Consider the following 13,506-nt stretch of genomic DNA (forward strand, 5'->3'; position numbering starts at 1 on the left):
TGTAAAATTGAATGATGTTTAAGTTTACTTGAAATTTTGATTAATAATTATACTCTTAAAAAAGTTATATTGACTAATACTTAGTACGATCCGTGTAACTAGCGCCCTCTATGAGAACCAGATATAAAAACAAATTCATGGGATGTATCAGCTTCCAAAACATATTCGTATATAATTTCATTACAATGTTGCCAGTGGTTTCGACAAAATCGTAAAAAATGCGTAAATTTTTTTTCTTCAACGCCCTGTATCTTGAAAACGGATGGCGTTACAAAAATTGTTTACTAAGCAAACCCCAATTATTTTTCAGTTTTTTACCTACCCTAGAGACGGGGTTACCTTTTTTTGAAACACCCTGTATACTTATGTATATATTATGTATGTATGTATTACTATATATACTCTGACAAATTATAGATACCACACTGGCAGAATGGTAAACTTAACATATGTACGTCCTTACATAAATAACAAAACAAGTAGATCTTATAAAAACAGCATAAGAGTACGAAAAGTGAACAGTTTAAAATTAGACTAATGATCTCCCAAACGGTTACAATTAGGCAAAATATTTGATGAAAGTTTTAAGCCTTAATACATTTATAAATAAGGTGAGGCTGCCAGTACCTGTTTGTGAGTACGAGGTAAGTGGCGGAGAGCCTCTGTCACGCGTGGTAACTTTCTTTTTCATAAGGAATACCATCCCCGTATAAAGTTAGAGAGGCTATGTAGTGGTTTGGCATCACCTGAAAACGATACAAATTTCCTTTTTAAATGTCTTCTTATAGTATGGATTAGAGAATCTCAACATAATATAAAACGCCAACAAGTCTATGTGTTACATTAAAATTATTTCACAATTTGTTTGTACTATTTATGCTAGAATTCGGCTCGAAGGGCCAATTTTTATGATGAGAATACAAGATTTTAATGAACTGTATATTTAGAGGTAGATGTTCAATCACAAATTAACCCCTTAATTTGTAATCTCACAGTATTCTTAACTTCTTAATCTATTATAGATTCGAACCTCAAATCCAAGTTCGAAACTTTCCAGTAGAACTTTGCTTGATTAAAACTTGATATTTGAATGCAAGTTACAGAAAGAAATAAAAACTGGCTGCAGTACTGTTGCAGAAATTAACTGTGGCTTTACACGGTAAAAATATTTTCTACATCTGTTTAGTATAACCTGTCGCGTTTTAAATGAATTCGAACTACAGCTTTATATTTAAATAATGAACGAATTCTCTTACCTCAAAAATGATATCTTGATACCCGTAACACAGTGTGCTTCCAAAAGGATTAGTTGTGTTGGTTGAACTTGCTCGGTTCAACACTACTGGCCTTTCACTGGGCGTTAGCTTTGTGCAAATATCGTTCCAGTGAGTGTATCCACTGATTTCGACGTTCTTCAACGTGAGCTCGAATTCACATCTCATGTACATGTTGAAGTTGTAATGACCGGGATAATTCGTATGTAGCACTATCTTCTTCGCTGTGTTCGTATTCGCGTCGAATAGAATATCCTAAAATAATTTATGATTATAAAGAAATAGTACCAGTTTTTTTAATATATTGTTGTTTTACATGCCCCTAATTGCGATCATATGCTATGAAGAAGCCGAGAATACTCTTTTCAACTGAATGTTCCACGCACCGTTTCTATCGATGTTCTAGTCGCGGTAACTTTCTGTAATTTCGTAGTATCGCGCGAAATTCTGCCTCCGTTGTTCCACTGACTATTTCTAAAACAGATGATCTGTTTATATCAGCCCGCCAAGTTGGCGTTAGATTATTAGCATTAGCAAAGTGTTTTTGTAAGCAACATCCGTGTGAATTGTAGACGATAATAATTAATGTAATTAAAATGTATGTGTTTGTAATGTAATAATGTAAAGCTAGTCCGTGAGCAGAAGATATATCCAGAACAAAAACTAGTCCTTGAGTGGCTGAACAACGGAGCTAAACCACAGTGTCATGGGACTATGCCACAGCAAGATCCTATTTTCTAGTAAGAGGTATTACTGGGTTAACTGTCGGCAATATGTATAAGAATGGCTCAAAAGATGTGACCTATGTGTATATAAGGGACCTAAAATGATACTTAGAGGAAAACTCTACAATACAGTAACATGTATTGGATGGTAGCTATGGAGTATTTTTCCAAATGGCCAGAAGTACTACCCAACTAAGAAGCAATCACAATTGATGAGACCCTGCTTGAGAATGTCGTTTTCCAACATGGAGCTCCACTTCTGCTTCATTTCGACCAGGGACGTAACTTCGAATCGGAAATTTATAAGGCTATGATGGCTTTGATGGGAATTAAGAACGAGGCGTTAATGACAGCGCTTCATCCTCAGTCCGACGGCATGGTAGAAAGACACAACCAGACCATCAAAAACTACCTGTCCCTGTTTGTACATGAAAATCAGAGACACTGGGAAAAACAGATGCGTCTGTTTCTGCTAGCCTACCGAAGCTTCCAACATGGGAGCAGTCTGTTCTAAAAATCAATGAGAAGGAAAGGTCTGAGCCTCAAGTTGCAACGGCCGTCGGAGGGGCCGTACCTGAACACTAAGAAGATAGACGGCCTTGTACATAGAGAGCAACTGACGCCAAGAATTAAGCCGAAGGTCGTCCACATGAAGAGACTCTGTCCATATGAAAGGCAAAATCCATCGACCTGGTCCATTTAGATGCTGTTAGGGGCAGAAAACATGAAAAGAGGGAACGATGTTGTGTTACAAAATACTCTTTTCATCCAAATGTTCCACGCACCGTTACTATCGACATTCTAGTCGCAGTAATTTCTGGAATTACGTGTTATCGCGCGAAATTCGGGATCTGTCCCTCCGCTGATTATTAGATTATCAGTATTAGCGTGTTTATTAAAGCGTTTTTGTAAGCGATATCCGTGTGAATTGTAGACAATAATTATTAATGTAATTAGAGTTTATGATCTTTGTAAAACGAAGAATATATTAGATTCCATATTCTTCACTTCTTAACAAACAAACACACATTATAATGAATGGAACATCTTGCTCTCTAGATCTTACGATGTATTAATTTTGTATGTGGCGATGGGCTTTTCCAGCTAAATAACAAATTAGAATTAGGGTTCATCGGCACAGCTCGGTATTAGTCTGGAGTAAACAGTTTTTTTTTGAGTTTGTGGCATTTTAAAAATTTTGCGTTTGTCTATTAGCGACTTTTGGGAATTATATTTCTCCTATTTGGTTCAAGGTTGGTAATATACCTAAAAGGCAGCGTGGATTATCGATGCTCACTCTGTAATAAACCTCTAAGCAATGCCCACTGATCTTAACGAACAGGTTGAAAGTTATAGAAATAGAATACAGCTCCGTAAACAAAGGCTACCCTTACTTAATAGAAGGCAAAGAAGATTTGTAAGGAACAAATTAATTTCCCGTTGACCGCATCTATTACCCGAGGAATACATAAATAATAGTTAACAAAAACAAAATAATTTATATAATTTACTTACCAGTCCTAAGGTAAAATAATTGAAAAAATAATCACTTCTAATGGCAGTAATTTTGCGATGGGCGTTCGGGCTATGTATCCTCATTTTATCTTCACTCTTAAAAAATACTTTTGATGGGGCTCCTAAGGCTGTAGCTATTTCTTGCGCGGACTGGCCGAGTAAAACTTCTTTTTCGAATTCCTGCCGTATAGAATCCGGTAATCTGTTATGGGATCCTGCAGAATATAACAAATTTTCGTGATAAATATATATGTTCGTAGTTTTTGGAAGAAATTCCAAAAACACGATTAAGGACAATAAAAATTTGATGACATCACACATTTTAAACATGATGGATGAAAGAATAAAATTTAAAAATAAAAACACAATCGAATCCAAGAATACAAACGTTTAAGTAGGGCAATACGAGAGAAAATAAAAGAAGCAAAAGAGAAATGACTAGAGAAAAATATAAAGAAATAGAAGAATTAGAAAAGTGGCATTATTCTTTTAATATGTAAAAGAAAGTGAAAGAATTTTTATATATCAATAACGAACAACCTATTGAAAGCCCACCGATTCTAAAAATCGATGCGGAATATCCCATTAAACAATTAAAAACCAACAAGTGTCCTGGACCTGACCAAGTTTATCCTGAAATACTCAAATTGGTAGAAAATGATAATCTTGATCTGTTAGAAATTTTGCTTAATGTAATATAATATACTGAGAATATTAGAAGAATAGTGAGAATCTATCTTTATTTTCGTACTCTTGAGCCAAGTACTTAAAATTTACTAAAAATACACTCATGGACAAAAATATGGAATATTTTAATTGGATCTGTTAATTGGACAATCGAGCTATCTATGTTTCGTGGATCTTAAGAAGGCATTTGACCGCGCCAAATTAAAAGACGTTATCCCCTTACTGTACGCAAGAGAGATACCTCTAGGAATAATCAAAACGATCGAAAATATATACCAAAACAACACAATAAAAGTAAAAGTAGAAGAGGAACAACCGACTCTATTGATGCTGACAATGGAATAAGACAGGGAGGTTCCCTGAGTCTTCTATTGTTCAACCTGATTATGAATGAAATAATAAAAAAAGTAAGAACTAAAAAAGGATACCAAATGGGAGAAAAACAACTTAAAATAATCTGCTATGCAGGCGACGCAATACTACTCTCTCAAAGTGAAGATGTTTTACAACGTATGCTGCACCAATTTAATATAACCGCCAGAAAATATAACATGTTAATTTCCCCAAAAAAGATAAAATGCATGGTTACACCATCAAATTTACTAAGATTCAAATTGAAGCTGGAAGGTCAGATAATAGAACAAGTGATGGAGTTTAAATATCTAGGCATCACATTATCTAGCTACGGAAAGCTCGAAACTGAAGTGAAAGATCAAGTGAATAGAGCAAACAGAGCCGCAGGCTGGTTGAATGAAACAATATGGAGAAATAAAAATATCGGGAAAGAAACGAAAGGGAGAATTTACAAAACAATCATCAGACCAATAATGACACACGCGGCAGAAACAAGACCTGACACAGAGAGGACAAAAAGGATGTTAGAAACAGCAGAGATGAAAACACTTAAAAAAATTGATGGTAAGACACTATGGGACATATCTAGAACGCGCTATCTCAGAGTAGATGCAAGGTGGAGAAAATCAAGTGTAAGAAATAGAAGAGTAGAATGGAACAATCATATAAGCCGAATAACAACAAATAGAGTAGTAAAGACGGCAAGAGACGGTTCCCCGATAGGAACACGATCAGTAGGAAGACCACGAAAGAAATGGAACGACAACTTACTGGAGGTACATTGAAAAACAGAGAGTCATGTCTACATAAAAAGAAGAAGAAGAAGAATAAAGAAGAAAACTATCGAGCTGTGAAAAATGTTTTGTTCACAGATCAGTCGAGAATTCAGTTATAGAAGCAATATGGACGAAACTTCGTCTACAGAAGAATTGACGAACGGTATCTTCTTCTTCCTATGCCGTCCCCATTAACGGAGGTTGGCGACCACATTTTTAAAAGCTTCTCTGTCTTTTGCAACGTGGAATAATTCGTCTACAGTCATGTTTGTCCAGTCTCGAATATATCGCAGCCATGACTTCCTCTTTCTACCTATTCCCTTTTTGCCATCGACTCTACCCTGCATGATGACCTGCAGAAGACTATATTTATTATTTCTCACGAACGGTATGCCATACAGAGCATAATCTCATACAGAGCGTTATTTTTGGTGATGATGGCATAGTGCTATGGGGCCAAACTTGTGGAGGTGATTGGGTGAATGACAGCTGACATTTATATTGAAAACATTTTGGAAGATCATATTTTACCATTTGCCGGTCATATTGGATATGACATTCGTGCTAATATGTCGCTAGAATAGTAAATGGTTACCTTGATGAGGTGCAATTTAAAAGATTTTATTGGTCACCATACAGCCCAGATTTAAATCCGATCGCATACCCACCTTAATAATTCTTTCCGATACAGTGTACTGTATATTATCGATTCAATATTTATGTTATTATGTTCCTTTCAAGGCAAAAAAAAAGAATAAAACAGAAGTCAGTAAAAGCTAAATAACGCAAAAACTGGTTAAAATAAAAAACCACACTCAGTCCAAATTACCTGTTATGGGCCAAGGTAGAAGTAATCCTGAATATAAAAAAACACAAAAAAATAAAAATATGATAAAAATTAATATTAAAAATAGAAACATGTTTATATTTAATTTAACCTAAATAGGAATTTCAGAAGAAAATGTTACAGTTAAAGAGCCTCTACAAAAATATATTAATTGCCACCTCTATACACCGTTTCTTTCTGTAATAAAAAAGGAATATTGATTACTTTCTATAGACCACTAAGAACGGATTTTCTGTCTTCTATTGGTTGTTGTTTAAGGGTTTTAAGGGTAGCGAGTAGGAACTCCTTTGGATAGTCCTACCAGGTAAAATGAATCAATCACTGCCTTCCGCAGATTCCAGGTGTTTCCTGACACGAGAAACTAGTACCTGCTTAGGGTCCCTTATCCAGGGTCATGGATGAAGTCCACAACGGCAGCCACGGCGCAGAAGAATACCTTCGGTACGGTGTGGATGCCGGAAGTGGATCCCTTGATTTTAGGGATTGTATACAATCACTCACCAACCCGTCTAGCCAGCGTGGTGACGCGCTATCTCAGAGTAAAAACCTCCTAACAGGAATATGGCAAATATATCTAGAACAAAAGGAATGGGTCCCCAGGTGGGTAGACCATACAGTAATGGTAAATCCCACTCCTTTAGAAAAAAGGACAGCTTCATGGAATCTGGGGAAGCAAGAAATCGCTAAAAACCATACACACACTGCGATTGAACATCGCAACTCTAAATATAAGGTCCTTATGCAAAGATGAACAAGTCTACTAGGAAAGAAAAACATAATACCATTAAAAATGAACAAGGAAATTAGAAAAAAGTAAATCCGATGTAGCAAAGTCAATTGAAAAATTCTACGCCGATCTGTATCGTTCCAGAAACGATCCCCCTAACTCTCAAAGCAGAACTTGAAGAGGCAGATAACAAATGTCAACTCAGAAGTGATTCCCGAATAAGCCACGAAGAAATCAGAAAGAGCAGTAAAAGAAATAAAAAGGAATAAAGCTCTGGAAGCGATGGAACCCTAGCAGAAATGCTGAAGGAGGCGGAGAAGAAGCCATCACATATCTAAAAATACTATTTGATAAATGTCTATTCGAAGGCAACATACCCGAACAATGGAATACTTCTAAAACACTACTAATACACAAAAAGGGAGACACCCAGACCTGAAAAATTATCGACCAATTTCACTTATTACAAACAGGTTAACAATTAAATTTGACGGATATCAACCAGTAAAACAAGCCGGATTTAGAAAAGGGTACAGCACCTGTGACCATATATATATATATATATATATATATATATATATATATATATATATATATACTTTGAAATCCTAATAGAAAAGACTAACGAATACAATCTCCCATTATGTCTGGCTTTTATAGAATACTGAAAAAGCTTTTGATAGCGTAGAACTGTGGGCAATAGAAGAAACATTAGTCAACACCGGATCGACTCCAGGTACAGAATATTAATACATAATATATACGAACAAGCTGAAATGATAGATGACGTTGGGTAATGGAATCGAAACAATACCATTAATAATCAACTGGGACGTAAGACAAGGAGACACAATATCTCCAAAATTATTTACAGCTGCCCTAGAAGATATCTTTAAGTCAATAGACTGGGAAAATAAGGGAATCCCTATTAACGGAAGATATTTGAACCATCTTAGATACGCAGATCATGTAGTACTAATAGCCGACACGTAGAATGCACTGAATATGATGTTGAGGACCTACACACACACTCCTAAAAAAAGGACTGAAACTAAATTAATGTCAAACACAGATGACAAACCTATGATAAACATCCAAGGGACAGAGATAGAACACGTAGATGAATATACATATCTGGGTCAAAATGTCAAGGCAAGCAAAGAAAATCAGACTACCGAAATAAGCAGAAAGTGTAAAAATGGGATGAGCAGCATTCGGAAGACTCACATACGTACTTAAAAATAAAAATATACTTCAAAGACTGCGAACCAAAGTGTTTAATTCCTGTATCCTACCGGTACTTACATATGGAGCTCAAACCTGGACATTCACTAAAATAAACATGGAGAAGATCAGAAAATTTCAGAGACCTATGGAACGACAGATGCTGGGTATCTCACTCAAGACCATAAAACCAATGAAGACATTCGTAATAGAACAAAGTGAAAGAGGCTGTCGAACAGGCAGCTAAACTGAAATGGAAATGGTTGGACATAACGAACGTCTTAAGGATGGCCGATGGAATAAAGAAACCACGAGGAAACCGAAAATGTGCTGGAGCGACGATATTAAAAGAACTGCAGGACCGATGTGGAAACGTCTTACAAAACACAGAGATGTCGAGAATAAGGAGAGGCCTAATTCGGCAATCCGAATAGAGAGAAGGGTTTAAAAAAATTGGTTGTTGTTTAAAACAGTCAAACATCGGTTGTGGGTTAAATCCATTGTACAAGGTAATTATTATTTCCCATACCGTAAAATTGTTCGTTTTAGTTTGCTAAATCCTAAAACAATATTTTATTGTTTCAGGATTTTTTTTTATTTATGGTAACTTTTCGTTCTTCATATAAGTGAATGGGTTTACTTTTGGATGCTTCCAATTTCTTCTACATTCTTCTCACCATAAATGGGTAATTAATAGTTATACGATTCTGAAAATCTACTGGTTTTCTTACGTCATACGTGAGTTCATGGGACCTACGTTCGGGCTGACTACAGAAGAGTTTTCACCATGGTGTAGTGATTCCAAACACTGATGTGGTTCAACAGGATTAAAAGTCCTCTAGTTGAGATTTTATACAGGATTTTTATCGCTTCTAGTCGAAACGCGAACTTTGTCACAAAATTGTCTGTCTAAGTCCTTAGAAACAGAAAACCGCACCCGGTTGGCATACAATTTAAAGTGTATTTTAAATATGTAAAGTATTTCATACAAATAATATCATAATTACCTGATAATAGTTGGGAGTTTTATTCCTCTAGTATAAGACCTCCTCGTAGCACGGAGGCTTTCTTGAGATACAGTTTGACCATAGTAACATGTAATGGTAGTTCGGGAGCAAATGCCGGTTCAACACCGGCACCACTATAGATAGCAAGACGAGATACCAATGGAGAACTACCTGCTGGAACTGTAAAGAACCCAAGTTGTGTGTACTACCTATAAAAACATAAAATTATTCTAACCTTATATCTCTTCAACGTATTTTTAAATATAAACCTTATGCATGAGAGACTAATAATCACCAATAATAAGGATCATACGTTCATATACAAAGAAACGTTTGCAGCTCTTACTTAGAGTCCTTTGTATGAAAGTCCTTTGTATGAAAGTCTTTGTATGAAAATGGGATGCACATGGAAGTCCCGTTTAAAAGGGTTGTAGAAATAAATATAGACTTAGTCCAAATCTATTTTATTAACCCTAGGACATAATTCTTCTTCTTCTTTACGTGCCATCTCCGCGACGGAGGTTGGCAAATCATCACGGCTATTCTGATCTTCGATGCTGCCGCTCTGAATAGTTCGATTAATGTGCATCTGTACCATTCCCTCAAGTTACGCAACCATGAGATTTTTTCTCCTTCCTACACTTCTCTTGCCCTGTATTTTCCCTTGTCTAATCAATTGAAGTATTTTGTATCTTTCATTACGCATAACATGCCCTAGGTATTGCAGCTTTCGTGTCTTGATGGTTTTCAATATTTCCATTCTTTTGTTGACTCTTCCCATGACTTCGTTGTTTGTTACATGCTCGGTCCATCATATCTTCAGGATTCTTCTACACACCCACAGTTCAAATGCTTCCAACTTTTTAGTAGTCGACGCGTTTAAGTGTCCATGCATCTATCCCGTAAAGCAGAGTCGAGAAAATATCTTATAAATAAACACCTTGCCAGCCTAACTCTCAAGTCTATTTCAGTTCTCTTGCACCAAGTACCTTTCTCATTTATTGCAGTTGTTCGTGCTTTCTCTATTCGAACTTTGATTTCTTTGGAGTAATCGTTTGCGTGATTAATTATTGTGCCAAGATAATTGTAGTTTTCAACTGTAGTTTTTGATACCCTCATATATTAGTTTTTTGATTATTTTTAATTAGTTGTTATATTTTTATTTGATATCCATATTCTTCTCCATACTCAACTATCTTGTTCATTAGCTTTTGGAGGTCTTGGAGGTTGTCTGCTATTATGATAATATCGTCTGCATATCTAATGTTGTAAGTGGTGTTCCATTGACCTTTATTTCTGCTGTTTCTCCCTCAAGAGCTCTTTCATAATTTCTTTAGAGTGTGCATTAAATAGTAGTGGTGACAATACACACACCTGTCACATTCCTCTTTTAATTTCGAACTCTTCTGATGTGTGCCTGCTGTTTATAATATAGATTTGTTATAATTCGAAGGTCATTGTATTGTAACGCGCTATCTCAGAGTCTATTAGCTCTTTGTGGCTGACTTTATTGAAAGCCTTGTTGTAATCTATGAAACAGACGTACATATCTTGATTTATATCCAAGCATCCTGGATTAGTACGTTGAATGCAAAGAGAGCTTCACGGGTACCTACGCCTCTACGGAATCCAAATTGGGATTCTTCAATATCCATATACATGGATGATCTTTAAAAACATTTTAAGTGTGTGAGACATCAGGCTTATGGTACGGTGGTCAGTGTATTCTCTAGCACTTTTCTTTTTTGGGAGACAAATAAATGTTGAGGTCAACCATTCATTGGGTGTGTCACCCGACTGATAAATTTCATTAAAGAGCTTTAAGAGGACATACATGTACTCGTTTTCTATTATTTTAAGGATAACAATGGGCAGTTGAACTGGTCCCGGGCTTTTTCTGTTTCTAGTGTTCTTTACAAAAAAGACAGAAAAGACAGAATTGTTAGAAATCAAATTGACTTCATTTTGTTCAATAACACCTTTAAGAAGTACATACGATCTACGAAAACATACCCTGGAACTGATATACATAACGATCACAATCCAGTTATAATGTCAATCGTCAGTATTTCATGAGCGTACAGTCTGGTAATGCGGGAACGAAATATTTGTTGATATAACTTCTATTTTATCACCTAGAATTGATATAGTATATACTTACCACACTGAAACTTCGACTCTACGGGAAAATAGAAAGAAAGTCCTCTAAAGTTTAACATAAACAGTTGTTTTTCTGAATCGTAAACACCAGGATGAGTGGCTCCAAAGGAATGTTCGATTTGTTCTATAGAAGGCAAAATTTCTGGGGAATTAAATTCTAATCCACTAAAACAACAACATGACATTTACTTTATCCATTTATAATCGTTTTTTACTGAACATTTGTAACCTTAAAATACGTACCAATATTTCAGCTTAACAAATTTCATTGAATAAATCTCGATAATTTTAAGTCTCTGGGAAACTGGGTCGAAAAACAGTCTAATTCCATCATGTGGAAGATTGATAACTAAATCGGCTTCTAATGGTTTCTAAAAAATAAACAATCTTGTAAATTACATCGTCAAGATAAAATTTAGAGTAACAAAATACACTGCTCCAAGAATTTAATGCACCGATTAATATTTTTAGAAAATGAATCCCAATTTAAAAAAACTATGCAGTATGTTACTATATTTTGAAAGTTCCCTGTATAATACACCTTTTAATAAATATCCTGTTAATGATAAATCGACTTTTAGTCATAAGTCAGTTTAAGGTTTGATTTTAAAGCGTTTCGAAATTCTTAAAACAAAACTGAGTGGACCAAAATATTTACGTTTACAATATTAGTTTATGTATTTGAAATAGTTATTCTTTAGTTTGAACACAAAATATTACAGTGTTATTGTTTTTTTCGAATTATTTAAATTTAGAAGCAAGTATGAATCTCGTAATCCAAATATAGTTTGGATTCAGAGAACCATGTGATGCAAACTTGCTTCCCGTATATGACAAGAATGAACCTTGTCGAAAATTGTTTATTTTATACCTTGCATTTCGAAACAAAAATGTTCCTGAAAGCAAAAGACCAAAAATACAACGTAATTTACAAAATGTACCTTCAACATCACAAAACTCAACAGTACCTAAAAGATCGACTGCCAGATGATAAAAGTTCTACAGAGGAGGATAACATTGCGAGTGATCATAATACACCCCCTTGATATGGAAAAATGTACATGGCCGGAACTTGACAAATATTACATTAGTGTTCAAAACTCTGGTATCAAAGCTTTTTTGAGATGGATGATAAAAAGCCTCTGATTATTTTCAACTATTTGTGAAAGACGATATTATTGAGTGGATTGTGCAAGAAACATACGGTCATCAGATGTTGAATATAGGCGGTCACAGTACAAAAGCTAAAAAGAATAAGTGGGTGAATACAAATACCACAGACATTTTTGGCCATTCTTGTGTAGATGGGAGTGCAAAGATGCATTATATGAAAACATAGTGAAGTGTATTCCGTCAGGTAAATGTTTTGCATGATTACTTGCCAATTTACATTTTAGTGACAATAAAAAGAGTTTTAAAGAGCTTCGACTGTATAAACTATCACCCCGTTTGAAGGAGCCGGTATAACATTTTCAAAGAGTAGTAGTTCTGCATTGACGAAACTGTAGTTCAGTTTAGCAGCCGACTGTAATTTAGGCAGTACATCAAAAACAAGAGACATAAGTTCGAGGTGAAGGTATACAAACTCTGTTTACACGGAGAATATACTTATGATCTACAAATTTATAAGTGGAAATGAAAAGACCGAAAATATGTCAGTTCTAGATAGTTTTATGTTTCGTTAAACTAATTTTTATACTAGCGTGACATTAGCACATAGTTTTCTAAGCAAAAATACAAATTTGGTGACAACCTTAGAGGCAAAACAGAAAGCTTAATCCGAAAGAAGTGACAGGTGTAAAATTGAAGAAAGAAGAGATTATGTGGATGGGAGTAACACAGGTGTGGAAAGACAAACGCATAGACGTAAAAAGCATACTGTTGAAATGGTAGACGTCCATTAGAGAGAAATAGTTTAAAAGTCAGTTTCGGATATCGACTGCAATATGAGCAAAGAATTTTTAGATATATCTGACCAAATAAAGTCCTACTCTACAGAATTACGAAAATCAGTGAAATGGTATCGTAAAATAGCGATCGAGCTCCTTCTAGGATCAGCTACTCTAAACGCTTATATAATTCACCGAAAAGTAAGCAACAGTAAAATGTCCATCACATCTTTCAAGGAAGAGTTGGTTTTTCAACTGGTAGATTTCTATACACTAACTATTCCAGAGCAGCAGATGTCACGTGACTCTGAGATAGCGCGT

The 13,506-nt window shown here is 35.4% G+C and overlaps 1 pseudogene; it reads right to left on the reverse strand.

The window, feature by feature from the left end:
- Nucleotides 1–230: 230 nt before the first annotated feature.
- LOC140432137 (PHAF1 protein CG7083-like) lies at nucleotides 231–11,667 on the reverse strand (annotated as a pseudogene).
- Nucleotides 11,668–13,506: the final 1,839 nt, after the last annotated feature.

Source organism: Diabrotica undecimpunctata, unplaced genomic scaffold, assembly GCF_040954645.1.
Source record: "Diabrotica undecimpunctata isolate CICGRU unplaced genomic scaffold, icDiaUnde3 ctg00002977.1, whole genome shotgun sequence".
Taxonomy (NCBI): Eukaryota; Metazoa; Arthropoda; class Insecta; order Coleoptera; family Chrysomelidae; genus Diabrotica; species Diabrotica undecimpunctata.